At 42.8% G+C, this 8,445-nt stretch overlaps 1 pseudogene; it reads right to left on the bottom strand.

Moving 5' to 3' along the window:
- Nucleotides 1-7,171: 7,171 nt before the first annotated feature.
- LOC101661717 lies at nucleotides 7,172-7,877 on the bottom strand (annotated as a pseudogene).
- Nucleotides 7,878-8,445: the final 568 nt, after the last annotated feature.

Here is an 8,445-nt window from a genome sequence, read left to right as displayed (position 1 = left end):
CATGGACATTAAATGCATAACTAAACTAATACACATCATTGCTTTTTAATAGAAACGTTTGGGTATTTTGTGGGTGGAAAGAACACTCAGCTGGAGGGTCAGAACCGATTTTGGTCTGGCTGTGAAACAAAACTAAAGCTCTCTTGGAACTTCCCTAGGAGGAAAAAAAAAAGCAATACAAATGTTTATCTTACCTCAGTGTTTCCTTTGTCGAATTAATTCATAAGCGCTTGCCAATCAGTCTGTCTTTAAATCCCTTCAGTGCTAACACCTGGAGCCACGGAGCTACCCCTTCCACAGCATCTCTGTCTCCACCTGTGAGCTCCACGCAGTTCCCACCGGAGGGCATGGAGAACCTGGGCCAGTAACTCCGCAGCTCAGCAGCAAGCAGGCCTCGCTTCTTTCTGGTCCTTCTGATAACTAACTTCTGCCTCCCGCCCCAGAGTCCGCCAGAGTTTCCAGTGTTAATGTTTCGACCCTGCTAGTTCAGTGGTTCTCAAACTGTGTTCCGTACCAGAATCCTCTTGGAAACGTAGTATAAGTGCAAATGCTTGAAGCTTCCCCAAACTTAATGAACCAGAAACCCCGTAGGGGAGCCCAGCAGTCTTGGGACAAATGCTCCAGATGCTTCAATGCACACGAAAGCCTGAAAGCCCGACAACTACCGGGGGGCTGCTCTTCAGCGTCAGGTCCCCTTCTCCCCACGGCCTCCTCTACCTTGTTCTACCTGTCAGCAGGTCCTCACTCCGTCACAGAGAAAAGTGTGTTTGTTTATTTTTTTCAGAGCTATAACAAAGAAAGTTTTTATGCAGGTTTCAAAAAAAATTTTTTTTTAATTTTGTGAAGAGAGAAAAGTATTGAAAAAGGAATCGTGGGTTGTGTGCTGCAGAATCGACTGAAAACATCGTGGTAAGCACAGCTTTAGCAAGGAAAGCACTTTAAGAGGGAGAGATGTCAAGGAGAAATTTTCAACAGTTTTGCTCATAGTATGACTGCGCTCTGTACTCCCCCATCCCAGTCATTTTTTCAGAGACTTTAGTTTAAAAAATTTAAATAAAATTTTATGGTTCCCTTGAATGCTGCACTACAGAGGGAGAATCATAGAGACCCTCACAGCTCTTCATGTCATGGGACAAAACCAAAATAGATACACACACAAAAAAAATATGAGCTAGTAGTGTTCACTCCTTTGATTTTATACCTTCCTCTTTCATTGGATCTTGTCACCGTGGTACAGCCGTTCCCAAGGTTACAGATGAAATTCATTCCTAACGGTGACGTCAAGCCTTTACGAGCAATTGTTACTGTTGTTATGGGCCCTCGCGTCAGTTCTGCCTCACAGCCACTCTATGCACCAGTCCTCAGCCAAGGTCACCCTTGTTCTTCCGCTATTTTCATAAGCATTGCTTTCATAAGTTTGCATCTGTTTTTGCAGCCACTTTGTAAGTCTGTCTTGTCCAATGTCACATTCTTTCGTGTCGTGTCGCCCCTCCACTTTACCAAGCATGATGTCCTTCTCCGGGAACTTGTCTCTCCTGATGACATATCCAAAGTATATCAGACCAAGTCTGATCCTTGCCTCTCAGGAACATTCTAGCTCTACCTCTTCCAAGACAGACTTGTTCGTTCTTCTGACATCTACAGTACTTTCAACGTTCCTCACCAGCACCACAGTTCAGATGCCTTGATTCACACTTTCTCTCCCCCGTCATCGAGGCACTGCTGTCTGAGACTGTAATTCTTCACGGGAGCAGAAAGGCCAGTCTTTCTCCCGAGGAGCTGCTAGTGGTTTTGAACTGATGACCATTAGGACTGCAGTCCAACATGTAACCGCTACACCACCAAGGCTCAATTCATAAGTGAGCCATAGCAGGTACATACTATTTTGACTAGTGTGAGCACATGAAAGCGTCTGAAGTTTGAAAGGTTTGGGTTAAAAGTCGTTTTAATGATTTAAAAGCTACACATGTAGCAAGGGAAAGGGATTGTGATGAAGAATTTGATACAAGTAGAGACTGGCTTAATCATTTCAAAATTTAGACAAATTTGCAGAAGATTAGCTGTGCAAACACCGAGAGTTAGAAAACCAAAAAGGAAGAACATGTTCAGCATATCTGAAACTGAAAGAACTCAAGAAGGAAAAAAAAAATCAAACCTCAAATTACAATATCAAAATGTTCTCTGGGCAAAATCTTAAACGATGCCCGCAGCATTGAAAGAAGATGGAAAGAACACACAGTCACTGGACCACAAAGGACTGGTAGACAGTCCACCATTTAAGGACGTCGCACACGAGCAAGAACAAATGGTCCTGAAGGAAGAAGTTCCTTCCTAACTTGTCTCTCCTGATGACATATCCAAAGTATATCAGACCAAGTCTGATCCTTGCCTCTCAGGAACATTCTAGCTAATGCACTGAGAGCATTAGCCAAAAACACGGCTCCCAAAATTAATAGCATACCACCTGAAGGGTTTCAAGATGCTGATGAAACCACATTGTCTGGGCCAGAAAATGTGGAAGAGATTCATATTTGTACCCATTCCAAAGAGAGGAGACAACAGAATTCTCAAATTATAGAACAATATCATTATCACATGCAAGTAAAATTTTTTGAAGGTCATCCAACAAAGGTTGAAGCAGTACATTGATAAGGAGCTGCCAAAGGCTTGGGCCAGATTCAGAAGAGGATGTGAAACAAAAGGGATCTCATTGATGATGTCAGATGGATCCTGGCCCAAAGCAGAGAAGACCAGAAAGATGTTGACTTGCCTTTTATTGACTAGGCCAAGGTATTCAACTCTGTGGAGCACAGCAAAATATGGATAGCCTTGAGAAGAGTAGGAAATTCCGAGCAATTCACTGTGCTCATGTGGAACTTGTACATGCATCAGGAGTCAGTTGTGCAAACAGAACAAGAGCACATGGCCTGGTTTAAAATCAGGTAAGTGTGCATCGGGTGTATTCTCTCACCCTATTTATTCAATCAGTATGCTGACTAAATAGAGCAGCTAGATTATATGAAAAAGAATGTGGCATCAGGTTTGGAGGAAGGTTTATTAACAACCTGTGATATGGAGATGACACACCTTGCTTGCTGGAAGTGAGGAGGACTTGAAGATCTTGCTGATGAAGATCAAGGATTGCAGCCTGCAGTAGGGCTTGCAACTCAATGTAATGACCAAAGTGCTCACAACTGGACCAATTGGTAACATCATGACTAGTGGCATAAAGATAGAAGTTGTTAAGGATTTTGTCTTGCTTGGATCCATAATTCTAATTGGTGCAGCTGTCAAGAGATCAAATGATGCATTGCATTGGATAAATCTGTTGAATGAAACCTCTTTAAAGTGTTGAAAAGCAAAGATATTACTTTGAGGACTAACGTGTGCCTGGCCCAAGCCATTGTATTTTCCATTGTCTTATATACCATTGGACATTGAATAAGAAAGCCCAAAGAAGAATCAATGACTTTGAATGATGGTGCTGGGGAAGAATATTGAAAGTACCAGGGACTGCCAAAAGAACAAACAAGTCAGCCGTGGAAGGAAGAAGTACAGCCAGAATGCTCCTGAAAAACAAGGATAATGAGACTTCATCTCATGTACTGTGGACATGTTGTCAGGAGAGACTAGGCCTTGAAGAAGGACATCATGCTTGATAAAGTAGAGGAACAATGAACAAAGAGGCCCTTGACAAGAGGGATTGACACCGTGGCTGCAACGATGAGCTCAAATATAGAACAATTGTGAGATGGCAAAGGACCAGGCAGTGTTTGGCTCTGTGGCACATAAGATTGCTGTGAGTTGAAAACAAATGAATGGCACCTAACAACAACAAAGGATACGTAGAAGCTGTGTAAGTTGGATGTTGGTAACCTGGAGACTGCCTGTAAAGAAATCTATGAACATCATGGGCATATTTGTAAAGCCTTCTTTATTCAAGCCACCACTCCATGAGTGCTGTCTTCAGTTCACAGACAAGTTTCTGTAGAAAGGAATTTTTCCCCCAATTTTCAACTTTGCGTCATTTGTTTAGTCCATAGCTTAGTGTAGCTCCTTCACTAAAATGAATTTTTAACACACCCATCAAAGATCCTCCTACTTGATCTTTCTGGAGTTTCATATTGTCGGCCAACTTTTCTTTGGAACACATTCCTTTCATCATTTTACAACATACGCTTTTCTTGCATTTCTCTTCCCTCTTCTTCAATGGATGCTTTTTCCTTTTAAGTTCATCTTCTCCTGCCTCCTTTTAATGATGAATGTGTCCCCAAATTCTACCCATGGCTCTCCTTTGCTGGTCCGCTATCCACACTCCCAAAGCAGTGTTACCTACTATTGCCATCGCTTTCTGTCTCCTCAACTTTAACTGCCCAGAGTGCTCGTCGGATTGCAGACCCTTCCATCTCATTTCGCACAAGAGTATGTCTGGCTGATTATGCCAAATGATTGTGACTCGTCATCTTCTCTTTTCCTATTCATTTAAAAAATCTGAGGTTTAACTTACATTGATTCCCCCCCTTGAAACACCATATCAGATCAGTTTTTAAAAAGCTCCTATTCCCTCCATCCCTCACTGCTATTACCAGTTCTAACAGGCATTATCCCTTGTCCGAACCATTTCAATAATGTCATAACGTATGTCGCTCCCCTGTGCATGGTTATGTGATGTAACATGTAAGGATGAACATAAATTACACATGTAAAATTCCATAAATGTTTTCTATCAAAGATAAGAATCTACTGTCTTTACGTTACATGGTCCATGTATTCATGGTTGTTCAAAATGTAATTCATACCCAGGCAGGCTGCTTTCCATATACTATCATCTCATTTATGAAGTGCCAATTATACTGCTAATTATGTAAGCATGTCATGTTCACTAAGCCAATAATATTTATTATCATATGCTTTGTGGCTTTTTCTATCATTTCACGATCATATTTTTCTAATTCTTTATTTTTGTCTTTCTCTCCAAGTTACTTTTTTTAGTCTTAATAAATCATTTTATTGGAGGCTCTTACACACATTATAAAAATCCTGACATCCATTATATAAAGTGGATATGTACAAATGTTGCCATCAACAATTCAAAACATTATCTTTCTTCTTGAGCTCTTTGTTGTTAGCTCCTTTTATTCCCTCCCTCACTCACGCTGCCACCCTTTCAAACCCTTAATATACTATCTATTGTTACTTTGGTTTGTACATAATTTACATCACCATTCTTTCCTGCACCTACTATCCTGGTGGTCATCCCCCTCGAGGGGATTTATGCCGCCATCATTGCTATCCCTTCGCCCTCCCTCCCTCCTCTCCCCGCCACCTCCTCTTCCCCCAATTCCCCCCAGGAATCATTAGTCCTGTTACTTTATTCACAGGCTTGCTTCTCATGCCTATCTTATATAGATAGAACGAAAACAAGACCCCCCCAAAAAAAATCAAAGAGGAAAAAAGACATAGAAAAAAAAAACCTATACATAGCTCCAAGTCTGTCAGCTGACCTTTATGACTGTCTCCCCACCTGTCTGGCAGGGCTCCAGGTACTTCCCCTCCGAGTCTGAAGTCTATTTTCAGGATTTCTCAGGGGCTTGGTAACTTGGCTCCCATTGCTGGTCTGTTATGTTCCCTTCCTGGTTCACCCCACTGGGGTGGGGGAGGGCTCAGACTGGACTCACTCCCTGCAGCCAAATTGCTTCTTGATATCTGAACCTATATCTTCATTTCTTCACCTCATTCCTAACATTTACAACGCCCAACACATACAGAATATAGCCAATGAATTAGTGCCCAATGTTGAGTAACGGAATCAAGGCTACTCCTGTGCACTATTAATCTGTCACTTAGTCATATTACAGCGGCTTGTATGTGGCTGTGACAATGGAAGTTATTGCACCAGGATTTCAAATACAAGCAAGGCTACACATTTTGGACATGTTTCAACAGAGCTTTCAGACCAAGACAAACTAAGAAGAATGACCTAGTAATATGCTTCCTAAAAAATTGGCCAGTGAAAATCTTCTGAGGAGCAGAGGACAATTGTCTGATATCCTGCTAGAAGATGGACCCATCAGGTTGGAAGGTACTCAAAAGGGGACGAGTGAAGGGCTGCCTCTTCAGTGTTAAGTCAACCTTAATGACATGGATTGAATAACGCTTTCTGGACCTTGGTTTGCTGATGTGGCGTGACCCAAATGAGAAGAGACAACTGAAAAATGCATTGATAACCAGAAAACAAAGCAGATGCAATATGAATCCAAGACGACTGGACGCAATTCGAAATGGAATTCATAAAGACTGATAACTTAAGCATTAGTGAGATGAAATGGACTAATATTGACCATTTTGAATGAGACAGTTATATGGTCCACCATGCTAGTAAAGAGAAATTGAAAAGGAATGGCATTGTATTCATCATCAGAAAGCATATTTGAGGATTTATCCTAAAGTACAATGTGCCAGGGACAGGGTCACACCCTCATGCCTTACAAAGAAGATCTATCTGTTAATAAATAACTATTACACAAACTTATGCAGCCACCACCAAAACTAAAGGAATTGGAATTGAACCTATTTAAGAACGTCTGAAGTCCAAAATCGATCAAACATGCAATGAAGATGCCTTCACAATTATTCGCATTTGGAATGGAAAAGTTGGAAACAGAGAACACGTATCAGAAGTTGGAAAATATAGCCTTGGGATAGAAAGGAAGCAGGAGATACCATGATAGTTTTTTGAAAGACTAACAATTGACTTATTCCAAATATCCTTTTTCAACAACATAAATAGTGACTGGACACAAGGATATAGGAGCCCTGGTGGTTTAGTGGCTATGCTTTCAGCTGTGATCTGCAGATTTGGGAGCTTGAAACCTCCAGCAACTCCGCATGACAAAGACTGGGTTTCTACTCCCAAAAACAGTTACACTCTCAGAAACCCACAGTGGGTCGCTAAGCGTCAGCATTGACTCCCTGGCAGTGAGTTTGGTTTGGGATATATGTGGGCATTACCATGAAGAACACACAGAAACCAAATTGACAATATTTATTGGAAGAAGACATGTAGCATATCTTAAGCTGAAAAAAACTTCAAGTCACAATATTAAAAGATTCACTGGGCAAATTATTAAACAATGCAAGAAGCAGGTTCCAGTGCTTGGCCCAAAAGTAATCAACGTTTATCAGCTGCATAGAGGATGTTGTAGTGGGATGTTGTATAGAGCAGGTATATGGAGGGGCTTGCCCCCTCGGGGAACACGTGGTGGTTCAGCGCAGTGTCCATCTCGTCCACGTACTCCACCTGCAGGGCGATGTTGAGCGCCTGCGACAGCGGCTGTGATCTGGATGTGGTCGCACTCCATGGCCATGGGCTCCACTTCGTGAGCACAGAAGTCTTTGATGTCCATCCCCTCATCGATGAAGTGCCGGAAGAAGTCAACTCGATTCTTGATGAAGGCCGAGGTGAGCAGGCTAAGGAACTGCACCACGCAGTCCGAGGTACTCTGTTCGTAGAGCACCTTCAGAAGGCTGGACACAGAGCCATCCCTCTCCACCAGCTCCACCACGCTGTGAAAAGCATTGAAGAAGTTTCGGAACTTGTGCTCCTCAAAGCCGGCAGCCAGGAGGTCGTCTGGGGTCTGTAGTACACGCTCCTTGAACCTGAGAACCTCTCTGCTCTTCCCCAGCAGAGACTCCAGGTAGGAGTAGCCCAGGGCCCGGTAGAAGCAGTTCCCGTCTCCTTTGATCTTCCGGATTGCGATGAACCATTTGCTGAGTTCTTGGATTTTCCGCTGATGTATCCTGTTTTCAGGATGATCCTGAAGAATGGATAGGTTGTCACATTTTTCTGATATTAGGTGGAAGGATGTTTCGCTCATAGTGACCGGAGCCAGGTCCTGCCCCAGAGAGGGGCGATCCAGTGCGGGAGGGCACCGCAGAGGCCAGCGGGAGCGCGGTGTGGCCTCGAGGGCGTGGGGACACGCGGAGAAGTGCCTAATCATCCCTCCTTGTGAGCGTGGCCTTCTCAGGAAAATTCTGGGAACTTCCCCTCTCTTTAATCTGCCATCAGAAGAGGCAAGTCTGCCTCTTCTGATGGCAAATTAAATATATATTACAATTTTATACATATATATAATTGTCAATGCATTCCTGTTGACAAGCCACATGGAGCCATGTTGATGGCAGCAAGAGCCCTGGAAATGTGTCCACCACCACCGGATACACAGGACTTTCCACCTACTTGCCTGTGATCTTCCTGCATTCAGCATCATTGTGTGTGACCACTGGCAAACCTAACCAAAGAAAGGAGGGAACAAATTTCAATAGCAAGAATAAGAGATGAAAGAGGGGACATTACAACAGACCCTAATGAAATCAAAAGGATAGTTATACAGTACTACAAAGGATTGTACTCCAATGAATTCAACAATTTAGAAGACATGGACA

This window comes from Echinops telfairi, unplaced genomic scaffold (assembly GCF_000313985.2).
Source record: "Echinops telfairi isolate 266 unplaced genomic scaffold, ASM31398v2 ScPeMD7_7469;HRSCAF=8507_1, whole genome shotgun sequence".
In the NCBI taxonomy this organism is placed as follows: Eukaryota; Metazoa; Chordata; class Mammalia; order Afrosoricida; family Tenrecidae; genus Echinops; species Echinops telfairi.
This window is presented reverse-complemented; position numbering and strand designations above follow the sequence as displayed.